The sequence below is a fragment of the Syngnathus acus genome, chromosome 2 (assembly GCF_901709675.1).
Source record: "Syngnathus acus chromosome 2, fSynAcu1.2, whole genome shotgun sequence".
Lineage (NCBI taxonomy): Eukaryota > Metazoa > Chordata > Actinopteri > Syngnathiformes > Syngnathidae > Syngnathus > Syngnathus acus.
The window spans coordinates 20,467,176-20,483,462 of NC_051088.1; the positions used below are offsets into that span (position 1 = coordinate 20,467,176).

Sequence of the window (16,287 nt, forward strand, 5' to 3'; positions counted from 1 at the left end):
GCGCGCCAATGCCAATCAAGAAAAAAACAAAAAACAAACAAAAAACAAACAAAAAAAACAAACAAAAAAATATATATATATATTGAGTTTTAATCATGCATTAAAAGGATTTCCCTATCTGTATTTATTTGGTATAACAGATTAAAAAGAGTAACACAAATGTGAATTAAAAAAATATATAATTGAAACCCCATTGTAGTACTTTTCAATCGTTGGTTATTGTGCTGTATTGAGTTGAAAAGGTGGCCTGATGAGACTACTTAACGAGCATGCCACCCTCGGTGCTTTTAGAATGTGTTATACCAGAATCAAAAGGGCCCCTTTTGCTGTTCACTGTGCTTTTTGAGGCTCTCAGTCACATTTGGGCAAGAATCCTTTAAAAGCACACAAGGACCGCTCAGGATAATGGCTCTGTTTGCATCTTTCATTACCTCTAATATGCAAATGATGGATTAGCTTTGAAAGAAAACCGTTGGCTTGGAGACTAATATCTACCAGGAAGTTATACTGACCCTTCATACCTACCCTTTTCAAGTCAGACAACTGCTATGCTAGCCGGGACATGCAAATGAAGTGTAATGAGCTCCTAAATCGTAGATGATGCGTCACCCTCAATGGTGGCTGCTTTGACATCCTTTATACGTCAAACAAAATTCTAACGCTACGCCGCCATAAATGAAGCTGTCAGATAACCATTTCCATTTGTGCCCATGGAAGTAATTACTGTATCTCGAATCTTTACCAAGAAGAGGGCAGTGCCATTGAACTGTGGTCCTGGTGCGAAAGCTCTAATTCTCTGTCAACATCTTTAATTGGTTGAATTAAGTGACCCATTTTCTGGATGCAAGCTGCATTTGCAGTTGAAGCTTCTTTAAAGTATTTAACCCTTTCCGCGGTGCTTTAGGCTCATCGACCCACCAGTGTCGAGTGCAGGATCCGGAGACGCTGTCATAATCGCCTCTGATCCATGTGTAATATTTGTGGGATAGTAGAAATAAATAATGGTGTAGTATTGTCAACTGTTTGGATTGGATTTAGCAGACAGACAATGTACATTTTGGTTTAGAATACAAGTACAAGTGTCGTGTACATATCCAAATTACTTTTCTTGACAGACTTTTCTATTCTGTAAGCATTGTTGAGGCCCGCCTTTTGGAGCCCTTCATGGATGCAGTTGCCCATGCAAGTCAAACCACTGACTGCCTATCCAATTGCAAAAATGGGGAAATGACTTGTGTATGTGTGTCAGGACCTCTTTCAGGCCTACCGAATGAACTCTATGTGGGACTGTGCAGCCTGTGTAATTGTGTTGACAGAATAGTGTCTTGCCTCTTGCGCACATGCGTGGCATCCACTTGTTTAACGGGGCAAAGTGCCTCCAAAGTCCCTTGGCTTTCAGAAGCTTGTGGCACTTGAGTGAATGTTTAAACGAGCGCCGAACACAGCAGTGCTTTACTCAGATATTTTTGATCGTAAGGAAACTATTGTGCAGTCATACTTAGAACACACGTAAAAGCATTTACCAGGGCAGGGGCGTTATATGCAGCTGAATGAATTGTTCAAAGGGATGTTGTTGAAAACAATTTAAAATGTAATGGCACCTTTCTATTCAGGAAATTAGGTGAAGGCAGGTTTGGAGCTTCCAAAGGGTTGGAACCAATTTTGTTCCATAACAAGATGAGAGTGGTCTTTCTATAGATCCCTGCCCTTAGAGCTGTTGGCTGTTAATTTAGGTAGGGACAGGAAATTGTCAAGGGTGCGAACCCTAAACAACACAGAAAAAGGTAAATGGGATGAACAAGGACACTGTTTGGATACGCAGTTATTCACATAATTGATCGGATAAAGGGACAAAGTCATCAGTGATACAGTGTATCCCAATCCTATCCAGGCTGCTTTTGCGCAACCATTTGGTTTGGATGAGGAAAAAAGGATCATTCAAAACCGTGCATCATATGATTGAACACTAATTTGCACACGTGTGGAAAAATAAACAAAATGTAAAGAGCAATAAAACACAACATATATGGAGAAGCTGACGTCTGCCTGCACTGTAATTTCTGTGTTTTTGTCCAACACCTCTTTTTGAGTCTGAGCTGTCATTTTGAAACTGTGTTGAAAAGCGACACAAAAAAAACAAAGATTAGCTAAAGAGGTCTTGAGCAGTATATTGAAGTCTTTTGTGACAGTGATCAAATTCAAAGATTACGGTGTATTTTCACTTGAAGTTTTGTTTCTTTAGAAGCTTCACCTTTCATGCTTCCACTGCAGTGTTAGAGTATATGGATGTGAAAATTAGGCATAACGCTGGTTTTGTGGACCATTTTTATTTGTGTGCGTGTGTTTATCCAAACTAGAGTTGTGTGATCGTCATCATTCATTCCAGTGCTCGCTAGTTGCCAAGGAAACAGAAGTGCTGAAGCTCAAGGATGCTGTTAAACGTTAGAGTGCGCAGAGCTCTGCGAGGGAGGAAGGAAAGAGAGCGGAAGAGATTTGTCGTGGTTGGTAGGCTATTGTCCGCCTCCCAACTGTATTTCATCTTTCATTCAAACTACAGAGTTGGTAGGTATGAAATTAAACAGCTCACAAACTTCTAATTTATCAAAAGGCATTATTTTGATAGTGAAGCCAAAGTAGCTGATAACGACCTATAAGAAAGAAATGTTGCATCTGAGTCATTCTTTTCTTAGTTCTCATCAATACAAATCAGACACAAGACAGAATTTACATTTGATGGATTATAATCATAAAATAAGTAATAAGATTTGCAGAATCGTTTGGCCACATCCATTACCTTGTTTGGTAGTCCCGCCCCAACGGATGTGATGAAATTGATAAAAATACGTAATAGAAAATGAACGGAGTAAAAAATAGCCCCCTAACAGATCATAAAAGTATCTCTGCAACATTTGGACGGATAGATTATACTTTTCTACAATCTTGGAGACTCCAAGTACACAATAAAATGAATATAAAAGCAAAAAAAGTGGATTTTCCATGATACGTGTCTGCATTGGCAAGGGACTCGCAACAATGAACTATCCGTTGTGTGTCACTCTGCTGGATAAAATAGGCCCTCTGTGGTAATCTTCTAGTAGACAGGACCCAAATTGGACAAACCACTTGGTGCTAATGACGTAGGCTCAGCATTTGGCGCTGTGTGTAATTCCAGCTAATTACTGTTCAGGAGGTGATAAGACATGGTTGCTGAGGCAAAGAGAAGCGATAAAAAGGATCAGAGATTGGCCTAAAGTATTTTCCATTCTACATTGATAAAGAAAAAAATGTCTACTTGTTTAGAAAGTTTGAAGCTGGCCTGAGGTTTTTATTGGTGAGCTCCTAGATGTGTTTGAAAATATATTTTCTATTTGGGAATAGGAACTTGGCTCAATTGAACATTAAGACATCATTACAATAACTAGCTCTCCAGTGTCACTGTGTTTTTGTTGTTGTTGCTAAATTCAGTGACCCAGTTCCAAATCTTAATATTTTTTTGGCATAGATCCTCTACATAGTGTTCTTTTTGTAACTTTGTTGTTTAATGTTTGTTGCTGCCTCTTGGCCAGGGCTCCCTTGAGAAAAAGAGGGTTTTAATCTCAATGGGATATTTCTTGGTTAAATAATGGTTAAACGGGAGGGAGGGGTGTACCCCGTGTTTGATCAGTTTTAGACATCTCTGGAATAAATGCAGCTTTCTAGAGAATCCCAAACAGCAAAATCCTGACTCCGCGGAAGCACATCTTTGTTCCAATCATTCACAATCAAGTGCTTAATGTTGCCATGTATTTTTTTTAAAATGTGAAAGCTGTGAAGAAGAAGATGGCAGAGGCATGCCGGATGTTTGGCTCAGCATAGAGGAGACTCAATACTGTGGTGGGGACAAAAATCTGTTCAGTAGCATACTTCTATCTTCTGTTTTCACATGACCCAGATAGCAGTGAGCAGACTAGTGCAACACAAACTGACATGCACGTGTCTGAAAAATTCCGAAATCCCCTCGTAGCAGTGTGGTGTTTTTGTTGGTTGGTTGGTTTATGGATATGATTTGTGTTTGTTTGTTTCTTTGCTAGAACCAAAACAAGGTGCATGACAAGGAATATCACTGCAGAGGCTGATGCCCATGATCCCATTTCACACTCGCATTGGCTCCATGGATTTGTCAAGTGAAATAGTGTAACAATAAACAGGCTGTTACTCTCTGAAGGCTTCAGTAATGCGATGTCGCATTCGATGGGAGTTATGATGCACGAGCTGCATAGGCGCGGAAATGCGCACATTCAATCATGCATGGCTGTTTATTTGATGCATGTCTCCTTTTGTTCCCATTCTGTCCCATGTATATACAAGCCACCAGGGTGCAATGAAAGTAAGATACACAGCAGTAAAGGCACAAGTATCACAAAATTAAAGCTTTCCAATGTTATTGTTGTTAACTAAATGGTAGGGTCAATTAAAGTAACTGTAATGTTAAAATGGTATTTAAGAGTAATTGCAATATGAATAAGTGGATGATTTGGCACTGAGTCTGCTGTATGATTTTTTTTTATTGTAAATTAAGTTCGAACTTTTTGTAAGTCTAAATCCCATAGGCATCACCAAATGTGTTTTCCTCTTGGATGAGCACTGCCAGGCCATTGCAGCATTGTTCATTTTGTATTTGGGATTATAATACCTTTGAAAATACAGTACACATACTATAATACCTAGAATATCCTGGCAAAGGTGTGTATTCCACTCCAGGACTTGACCTATCTCAGAGTAGTAAATAATATTTTTTTACAGAAGTGCTGACAGAGGAAGAGAATGTTCAACAAGACCCATTTGTTTGGGATTCAATGCCAGCCAGCAGTCACTTGGGCCTCGGTTCTTCTGGCATCTGGATTTTTATGACGGTCCAGTGATTTAGTTATATGGATCTACAGCGTAGCTTTATTCTGCGTCAGCTGAAAAAGAGTGGTTGAGTGTGAATCTTTATGAGTTTTTCCTTGCCCTTTTGGGAGCTTAAGATCAGGGGATGCTTTGAGAATAATTGTCAATTTTTGTCTATGTGAAGCCCTTTGAGACTGCTTGTGATTTAGGGCTATACAAATAAACTTGACTTGACTTGACTTGACTTTATGTTTGCCTTGGCTCTTCACTCTTTATTTATTTTTAGGCTGGGACACTCTTGTTCCATAACTTCTAATTTTAGCCTCGCCTCTGAGTGCCTGCATCATTTCATAGCTTCTTACTTTTCATGTTTTTTGTGTCAATACTGAGAAACATGCTTTTACATCATCAGGTGGTATGCACAACCCCCCCAGCTTTTCTAAGAACACATTATGCAAGGAAAAACAACAAGCTGAACAGATTAAAATGTATTCAATGCATGACCTAAATGTGACACTTTATTTAAAACAGGTGAGCTATTGTTTGTCTCTATCGTAACACCTAATATACTTGATCTTTTTATGCAGAAAGTGAAAGGGAGATTGTGGTAAAAACAAAACATGTCAATGTGGCCTAAATCCAGTGTCCTGTCAGATTTTTCCTACTTCATGTTTATATGCTCACAGCCTTAGGTAGACATTCTCTTTCGGGTGCTGTGAAGCAACAAGCGTGGGATGAGATCCTGGTCAAAGCCACATCACTTATGACATGTCCACACGGAAACTGAGTCGATCTATCTCCCTTTTTTTAAAAAAAAAAAAAAAAAAAAAAGCTTCCCATAACACATCATTTCAACAAATGTGGGTGTCCACACTAAGCTGATCAAACACTGTAATATGTACGTATACCAGGCCCGAAGTGACCATGTAATGCCCCAAAGGAAGTCACGAAAAACACTGAAGAAGGAAATAAATTGGGACTGCTTTGAAACTGTAGTGTATTTTATGTATAGTGTGGGTCTGCCCCGGTGGCCCTCACGAGTGGGCACCAGGCAAAGCTGGGTGGTGATGGAAAAGGACTTCTCTGACACAGCCATCTTGGTTGGATCAAAATTTTATATCTGCTCACAAGCTGATGTCACATAGTCACCCCAGTACGTGACGTCCGTATCTCTCTGTCCACGCGAGCGTTCTTCCTCTCCTGTGTCCTTCTCTTTAAGGGCACAGCCTGAATATGCAAATTAACTCAGCACAAATGTCTGTACGCTCTGTTCCCCTTGAGGCAAATGGTCACAATTACCTTCGTCTCCAGCAAGGAACTGATAACACCTCCAAGTGCTCATAAACTGGGTAGGGGGATGCAACCCTTTGTTTTCTCTCCGAGGTCTATATGTCTATATATGTAAATCAATTTATTTATCAGAATGTAACTTAAAGTTGATTAACTTTGAAATGTCAAACTAGATTGTGTATATGGGAATATATTCATGCTCCCAAATTGCTCCCAAATTGCTGGTACCGTTGGATGAAGCATACAAACAGTGAAAAAATTGTCGTGGATATTCTTAACCTAATTATCGTTTGGAAAAAGTCTCAACAACTCCAGTGCCATGCCTAAAACCCAGATGAGTTGTATCAGGAAGTGCATCTGATGAGAGAAGCCAAAGCAATAATTTGTTGTGATGTATTAACTGACATTATCATCAAATCATTTGATTTGTTTTTTCATTTCATCAACATAATCTAGCAGCATTCACAAGCAACATTTTAGCAATCTTCGAAAAGCTCTCATTTCATTTTCCACCCACTTGACTCCTCCATTGTTCCACCTCCCCCTGCCTAACCTCGACACTGTAAGGCAAATGATGGACAGAGCGTTAATCATTGTGTAAATCACTCCGACATTAATGAATTAGAAGTCTTGCTGCCTTCCTGCTAAAAGTCACAATGAAATGTAGCTGTATCTTGAAATCCAGCAGATAATCAAGTGCAGATGAAAATGAACTGATTAATTAGCATATTTAATTCTCATTGGACATTCAGGTTAGTTCGTTTTGACAACTTTAGTCAAGTCAATTCTGATTCTCCCCCCCCCCCCCCCCTTTCTTCACTCTGCCAGAACCACTGCAGAGGCTTGCTATGCAGGGCAAGAAGATTATTCTGTGAGCCATGAGGGGCTGCTGATATGGCTGCAGCTGATAAGACAACATCTTTCCCATCAAGCCTCCATGCCTAAATAATACTTGTGGCTGTCATTTTTCAGATCAGTTGCTCAGGCCTGTTGAGTAAGATATACGGTCGCCCCTGCTGAGTGCATTGCTTTTGAAAAGGTCATTTTGGTCTGCAATAATGGCTCTGTAACTGATCAACAAATTGTTGATGAGATATCAGGAAAGAACTGCTAAGTTTGATCAATAATTGCAGACCATCAATTGGATAAACAATGTTCAAAAATTAATTCTTCGTGGGAGAGGTTTTATAATTTGTGATGGGCCTGCATCTGTCGACCTCACTTCAACAGTTCCCCTACAAAAAGTCTACTCTCGCTTGCATTGCTATAATGCAAACAGTTCATGTCCCTTAACTTCTGCAATTTGACAATGTAACTCTGAGCTATCCAAGATTACAATCGCAAACCTGCCACGCTCAACACCTAACAGAGCAGTTGCCATTATAACGGCACTTTCCCTAATTAAATTTTGCTCTGACCTAACAAAAGCACAAGACACTGACCTTCGGCGTTAAAATTACCTGATGTATTCACCAGTACAGATTGTGATGTTGTAAAATTTCAGTACAGTATTGTGATCACTCTCATTCACAGTCACACATTCAAGAAGTTTTTTTTCTTCTCCTTAACTATCCTTGTGCAACCCTTTGAAACTCTCATCATTTGGATTTTGAATAACGTGTGGAGGTTTTAGCCAGCAATTTCTTACTTCTATTTCTATTCCCAAACCAACCTCAGCAATGAGCCTACCGTTCTTTGCAGAAACACATTTACCAAAAAAATACCTTGAAGTCGGAAATGAAGTGTACGAGGAAACAAGGTGTACTGCCCAGCAGAGATTTTGTGTATAATGCATCCAAAGGGTGTGGATTTATTGCAGTCTCTTCAGGGATTTAATGTGCTGAAATATTTTCCTTACTCACGGCTTAATGGGCTATTTGTGTTTGACTCTTGCTTTCTCGCGGTGCTTTCTTATCTGCCGTGTTGAGTACAAGCGCTCATGCAAGCCTGTTTACGAGGAAGTGATGCTCCCACTTGGTGTCTGCACACAATATTCCTCTCCAAAACATGTTTCAAATTAAAGTTTATAAGCTGGATATGAACTGCCTCATTCAGCATTAGATACCCCATTCCCTGTGCCTGGATATTGCTCCCTACTGCCATTTCTGCACTGTTCTGCTGCAATCAGATACAGCACATTCCTCCTGAAAATCCCAAGCTTTATTCTTATGAAACAGATTGCAGGTTCTAAGCAAGTTTCCAGCATCTCTAAGCTGACAGAATGTCTTTAGAACAGCTCGGGATGCGCCACACCAGGAATCTATGAGTGGTTCTGAAGGTTTGACAGTCTGACACACAAGTGCTCGCGTGCATGTGCACAGACACAGCAGTGGGCAATTATACATTACTGTGACAGAGAATGGCTGTAAGGAAGCATGTCCCCCTCGGCAGAGCAAGTTGCACCTGACACAATGTCTGTATGTCCAGTGACAATTATTGCAACAGTGCCATTCTTTCACGTCGGGGAAAAAAAGCCTGGTTTGCAGGCAAGTTTTTGTCACCATACATCATAATCAAATGTTATTGAACTACGCTTCTGTGGTGTTAATTCTCGGCTGTACATTTAGAGACAAAATTTGAAAGCACTTCTGGCTTTGTTTTAAGCATTAGTAATCTTGATGGGCAAGGTGTGTATCTGTGTTTGAAAGAAGTGCTGCTCGGTGGGTCCGACTCACAGTTCGGAGGGTGCGGGTTGGATTCCACCTCCGGCCCTCCCTGTGTGGAGGGAGTAGCTTGTTCTCCCCGTGCCTGTCCTCCGGTCAATGCAGCATCCCCAGTAACGATTAAGACAACCTCCTAGATTCCCCTCAATGCACCGACTTCGCATGAGCTACAGCAACTCTCCGACATCCCAGCTCAACTAACTCTAATGCACCAACTGCCTACTTCATGAACTATTGTGAAAAAGTACCAATCGGCGAGCACCAGCTGCACAGAAAACCAAGACCAGTTTCTCAGAACAGGACAACCCACACGGCGAAAGGCCTGCTGTTATCCCGAGTGCTGTTGAGCAGGCATTTGTGCAAATCTGCACTGAAACTCAGCATCCACAAATCTTTGATTCAGCAAATGCTTTGGAGACTGATTAAGCCTTACCTGTATCAACTTCAGGTTAATGAGCATCATAATCTTCCTCTTGAATCTTGTGAACAACTTGAAATCGGTAGAGGTAAAGCTTTATCACTCCCCGAAGCCTGTGCTAAATCATTCTTTTGTTGATACAGAGTTTCACTGCAGCTCTCCAGATAGACTTTCTCTGGCTTTACGAAAACGCTTGCTTCGTGAGTTTGGTGTTTGTTCCTCAGTGGTAATAATAGCAAGTCTTCCATTGTGTGGTTTGTCAAGAACAGATCAAGAAACCTGTCAAGGGTAGTGGAAATTTTATGGAATGGTGTGATGGCCATAAAGCCTCTCAAACTGTCAATGGCTGGATTTCAGACAGATAAAAAAAAAATCTCCTTGCAAGGTGGCAATTTTGCAACTGTGTTCCGATATCAATTGACAAGCTTCGGCAAGGGAATTATATGATTACAAAATAGCACGGCCTAGGCTGTCAAATTATGATGGCCTCACCTCTGTCCAAACAATACCTGAACCGAAATAGGAATAGACTTGTGGGACACCAAGTTTATACAGTAGTTTCCTTTTCACACGATTGTGATATAACTGAACTCACATTATGACTTTTCAGCTAAGCAAAGACATTTGACGGTTAAGCAAACTCAAATTGTTTGGAAAGGTACCAACACATGTGAGGAGGCGACAGGCGAGCTTTCTTAATACGCCATCCAACCCAAATTTTAATTGTCTTGCCATGCCCAGAAGAATAAATAACCCCCTCGAGATTAATAATGCTGCTCTCTGGAGTTTTTGCCATAAATCATGGAATAATGAAGTGTTGAGGAAAAATAGAATGGAACTTAAATTGCTTCTCTACTGACTGCAATAAAGATTATTGCTTTGAGGTTCAGTGAAGTTTTTCCAAAAGTTAACACAGCCAAGTTGAGAAAGCATATTTATTTCATAACTTGACATTACATGAATTTGACTGTACAATTAAATTCAACTCAATTAAGATGTAAGTATACAGCACTCAGACAGCAGCTGACATTTTACATTGTTAATTTAAATGTATTAAGAAGTGTGACACTATTTACGAGGATCCTCGTTTGTTAATTATTGTGCGAGTGTGGTTTGTAGTCATTTGGGAATTCGATTATTTTTGATTGCATTACTTAACCTTTATTAGTCCCTCAATAGGGAAATTTGCATCCTTTCAGCGTCAATAATGGTTATAGGAAAAAGAAACCAAAACAAATAGCAGGCAAGAGGGACAGATACATAGACTACTCATTGTATGGGTTCAAGGCCATCAATACAAGATACATACATCACCTGCACGCAGTGTATCACAAGTTGTCTGTGCTGCCAGCCACAAGTGAGTAAACATCAGCAGGCTTGGAAATCCCTCTCATGTCAGCATTGCTAGCTTGTCCATCTTACTGGAGATAGATGTAACATTCCATATGATACCAGATGTCAAGATGGATTGAGATTGTTTTCTCCTTGCTCGACATTCCTGGCACAACATTCCCATCTCTTAGTCCTCAGCTCTCGGGGAATGTTGCGTCACACTCTGTTGTTGCATCAGCATGGAGTACTCACAGCTGATCCATATAGGGTTTTTGAGCCATTTATTGAATGGGACAAAATATTAAATTCACCAATGGTAAATGAGAACAGCCAAGGTGTTTTGCAAGCCACAATTCATGCCCAGATATTCACATGCGGATTAATCAGCCAACCTGGTTTCAGCGGCTGATGTTGATCAATGGACCATGCCAACACGTACAGTAATTGCATGCCATAAAAGTGGTTACATATCTTTAATTTCTCTTTTATGTGTTGTAATGTTGTTATACAATACACTGCTAATTTTTAATAGCAAAAATTGTGTGTGTGTGTGGGTTCCCATTTCAATGAGGAAAACGCATTTGATTTATATGTAAATTATATGCATAGGGAGAAGGGAGGTGCACTGGCTTGAGTTTTGGTTCAACTACAACAAGAGCTGAAGACTAAGAAAAACAAAGTGGATGATTCAGGGTTTCACTCAGGTCACAGCCCAATGCTTCCCCTTCATTCTCAAAAACTCCAGAACCTCCCACCACATGAACAGCTTCTTCCCCTTGGCTATCAGACTCATGAACACCAAATAAACTGGCACCACTTTAAACTTAACATCTAAACCTGCTAATTGTTTGGGCTATTGCACAGCATTGTTTGTCTTCTTCTTTGTCGACTTATATTTCATTTCTGGAATTACTGTTTGTGTCATGTTGCATCCGTTGAACTGTAAAATTTCCTAGTTGTGATTTTCCCTTGCGCTGACAATGGCAATAAAATTCATTCTGAATTTGACATATCAGCGGGGAAGCAACACAAACATCAAGCCATTGCATGTCACGGCCATCCAAATGTCAGCCACACATGTTGTGACAGTCACACAACCCATTTAGATCGCAAACACATATAGGTTGATCATTTGGTTGCCAGAGCTCATTTAACCCATCTCCCAACATGAGGTCTCCTTAGGCCTCACCCACAATTATGTAATGCTCACTCATGCATTGCAACTCACAATTCCCATGCAAACAGAAGGTTAAATATGTGTCAAATTACAACATTTCTTGATTGTTCCAGAACAGTGCTCAAATGATGCTCTGAAACATTTGCTAATTATCTGGAAAGAATGGAGCTCTGGGTGCAAGGCTTTTCCTCCATCTAGATTATCCACTGCATGTTTACTCTCATAAATCTGGTCAATTATATGCAAATGCGATGATTTAGCTTCACACAATTAAATGCGTTAAAAGGACTTGTCATTGGAATCATGAATGGGAATAGACATCATTCAATGATTGAGTTGGCCAACCTTGGTTCTTCATGACAGTGATTTGCAATGGAGAATCTCCATTTTTGGGGTAAAACCCTGATAAATCGTGGCTAACCTCCTATGGGAGGAATGCATTCATTTATATAAGTCAACATAAAACAGTCCAACTTTATTTATATAGTGCATTATACAACAGCTGCAGCTGATACTTCTAAAATAGTCTTCAGCAAGCTACCAACCCTAGATGACACCAGTGAGTAGTGTTACGAAAGTGGACTGAGCTGGTGTGCTGCAGAAAGTCTGTGGGTGGAGTTGATGAGTCAACCTGCCTTTTTTGCATAAAAAAGTTCAGACAACACTGTTGCACTGCAGTGTGATGAGTAGCGACTCATTTGCAGCATTAATGCATTTCTCACACTCCAGCTTTTCTGTCCTTTTGGAAAACAAACTGCTGTGGTATTTAAAGGTTCTGGTTTTATCCTTATGGCAATGCCTCATTAGCTGTCACTCTCAACCCTTTTGTATTAGAATTAAGTAAACACAAAAGATGCAGTCTTATTTATTAAATGTTCTATTCATCCCGATAAGCCATTATTGCATCTCACTAAATTTTCCCTCTTGCAAAACACAAGAAAAATGGTTAAAATATCTGTTCAAGTGAAAGGATTTGTTGATTGATGCCAAAACAGACAGTACATTAGGACGAAGACTGACGTGCTCTTTTTTTTAAGGCATTAATGAGTCAAAAATTATGACATTTTTAGTTGGCCAACAGATTTTGTGCATCGCAGGCTTTATAGTGCATTCACAGTGTTTATGCCACAGAAAGGGCACAAGCTCAGGAAGGTCAAGACTGTAAGTGGCCTGATGAAAGTGTCACATGGGATACGTTTCAACCTCAGGCACATAAAGACTGCAAGAATGTTTGTTGGTGAAATCACCCTGATTGTTTGGAACAGGGTAGGATAGGAGAAACAAGTATGACAGAAAATCGTTAATCTCTACTTCGATGGCAGATAAAGATGTGATTGGATGTGTTGTCTCCGCAATCGTGGCTTTAGAAATGTGTCATGTCATTTATTGAATGCTTCCTCATTCCTGGCTCGTGTCTTGCCTCTCTGCATTGTTGCATTCTATCTTGGGATAAAGGTGCGCTGGAAAACGAATGCTGCAAATACAGTATTCATTACAGGTAGCTTCTGAATACAAAATTGTCTGCTTATTCAAAAGCAAGGTCTCAAGTGGCACTCATGATTTTCATTTCATTTCCGTTTATTTCATTCATTGTCAAAGAAAAAAAATACAAGTGATCTTCAATCTAGAATGAAATGGAGCAGAAACAAGAAAAGTCTTATTTTATTTGCCCCTTTTTTCCTCAGGGTTACATTACTAGAATGTAATATAAAACCAATTGTTACACAAATAACATTTATATCTATGACACACTCGGTCACATAATCACAATTTAATGCCGTTCACAAGAGCAAAAATGAAAATTTGGCATTTTTGACTCTTCTGCTAACTTCATTAACAAGCCTGATTGACACTTTTCTCGTCAACAAACCACAACTGAATGGAAATGGCAAGAGATTCTTAGGTCCATTTGCACTGAGAAACAAATTTGTTCCTGTGGAAAATGGAAATTCTGACAAATTGTTCTCTAATTGAATTTCTATCGTTCAACAGCTCTTCTATGAGCTTTCCCCATTTTCTTTTGTTTGCATTTCCAAACTTCAGTGTGTTTCTTCTATTGTCTAAAGATGGACATCATTTCCCATTTGTGCTCCCATCTTGGCTTCTGACACACCCTGCTGAACTTTATTGTCATTTTTAATTTGGTGCCTGCAATATGTTACAACACTCAATTAGCATTTGGTAAATAAGCACACTGATTATTGAAGAGACAGTGGATTTTTTCCCCCATTCTTTCTTGATGTACAACAGCAGTTGCTCAACAGCCTTTTGTTGCCTCTCTCCCAGCTTTTTTTGTAACATATTGCAGACATCAAATGCAAAATGATTGAATGTTTTCCTAAAATAACAGACATCATTTTAAACAACCATCCATAATGTATGTCCTCTCATTGAGTTGAATATAAATGGGCGCATTATTCACAGTGTCAATATAAAATCGCAACAGAAAGTCTGACATGGTAATCTGATATATTTTCCACCATTATCATAATGAGTGATGATTACCTTAGCTTGTTGTTTTCAACTCTGCTAACTTTGTAGGTAAATAAGTTGTATACAGATGTCTTGTGGAAGTTCGAGTCCAGAGTAAATGCTTGAGGACTGAAGTTTTAAGTCTGGGTCTAGGTGCACATACAGTACCTGCATGATGTTACTTTCCATTGAAGGCTGCTTTTACTCATCCAAGCAAGCAAGATAGTTTTGTTTTGCATGTCTGTGCCTCTCAAAATAAGAATAAATAATCAATTTTGTTTTTCATTTACCTTCTGTTCAAAGTTGCATACTGAGATTCATTTTTATTCATGTTGCACAAATGTGTCCACACCTACTGGAAATGAGGCAACTTAATTACAATAGTCAGCGTCCTGCTTTAATTATCATTCTGTTGTACAACAACCCTAATTCCCTGGTGCATTAAAAGTCACAAGAGTGGAACAAATTATACAATCATTCTCAATTAATGGGTCTTCCCTGCAAAGACATGCAAATTCCCAAATGCTCGATTAACTCCTGAAACACAAGTGAGGGACCATAGAAGACGAGCTTTCTTTCAGTGCTTTACTGTAGAAGCATCGCCAGTGTCAGTGGGAATCCAACTTCTTCATCCCCCTGTTGACTCAATGTCAGACAACCTGGTCTCAGTGGGATTCGGCCTGTGTCTCAGAGATGGATGATAGGTGCAACAGAGATGTGCAATGTCAACTGTTAGATTGTTTGCTGCATGATGCACCAGTGCTCGTACAGAAGTAGGTGCCAGTCGGAATTATAACCTTGAAGCAGGTGGCCAAAGGTTTTATCGCATTTGATTTGATTAGTCCACTTATGAAGTAAATGCAGCTCAGTATACTCTCGAAAACTCTTGAATCTTGAAAAGAAGACAGATATTGGTATCTGTAATGGCCAGAATCGGCCCGCCACATCATTTAATGTGGTCCTCAAAAGCAAATTATGTATATCAACTTCATGTTTCTTGCTACAATACCACAACTCCAAATTGTTTTCATTTTCAATAACACGGAGACATTACATGTACTTTTTTTTATACCAGTCATCCTTTTAAAATAAAATGTAATAATACATTTTAATCATAATAATTCCCACCACCACCACCAAAGGAGACCATCACAAAAATATGATATCCTGAAATATGGCATTTTGTTTGGGTGCGGCACCCCAAGATTTTAAGTGTCCCATCTTTGTATGAAAATTGTGAAAAAGCTCCTTGAGGGAAGCCACACGTGAAAGGAGAGGAAGCTTGCTTGGTTGTTTTGGTGTAGATTACAGCCCAATAATTAATCTAAAAAAATGAAGCTCCTTGTCATGGTTGGGAAGCGACAATATATGATGACTGAAATTGTCAGATTTTCAAATCCCGGCTAGTTACTACTTTTAGATTTAAAAATGTGTGCGAGTGAGGACAAATCGGTACATCAGTCTGCAGATGATCTGTGAACAGGCAGTAAGACTAAAAGGGTTTCTCAGGTTTTCAATCAGTTCAACCATATTGCACATCCACATAGAAGAAAATGACCTATTTCTACTCAATTGCCGCGATTGTGGCTCAGCTTAATGAATTGAGTGGGAAAGAAAATACCCCAAATTGCCTTGTGCATGTGTGTAATGTGGCTTCCATTCTGACTGATGAAGGAAATATAGCAAGTAGAACCTGCCTTAGATTGCAACAGTCCTGTTTCCCCGTCAATAATGGATAATGTAGTGAGAGCACGACAGCTGCCAGTTCGTACAAAAACTACTTATTTTTCCCAAGAAATCTTCAATAAAGTAACTTTATGAAATTATTTGGTGCCTGATGAAATATAATTATATCCTATTGTTAAGCTTTTTTTTTTCAAAAATGTTTTTTTAATACACCCAAAAGGCACACAACACTACTCAACTTGTAAGTAAATTGTTAGCTTAATTGCCCAATTATTTTATATTTGAAAAGGGAATGAAAAAAAACTTTAAAAAATACAAGGCTAGTCAATTCAATCTTTGCAAAATACAAAGACCTAGATGACTGAAAATCTATATAAAGA

The 16,287-nt window shown here is 39.4% G+C and overlaps 1 protein-coding gene and 1 long non-coding RNA gene across 2 annotated transcripts in view; both read left to right on the plus strand.

Annotated features, from left to right (window-relative positions):
• Positions 1-16,287, plus strand: part of LOC119133233 (interleukin-1 receptor accessory protein-like 1) — an 89,387-nt gene that overhangs the window by 13,219 nt on the left and 59,881 nt on the right. The window lies entirely within an intron of this gene.
• Positions 94-15,719, plus strand: LOC119133299. Its single transcript, XR_005100107.1, has 3 exons — positions 94-3,006; positions 15,560-15,565; positions 15,709-15,719. It is a non-coding gene; the product is annotated as an uncharacterized LOC119133299 (long non-coding RNA).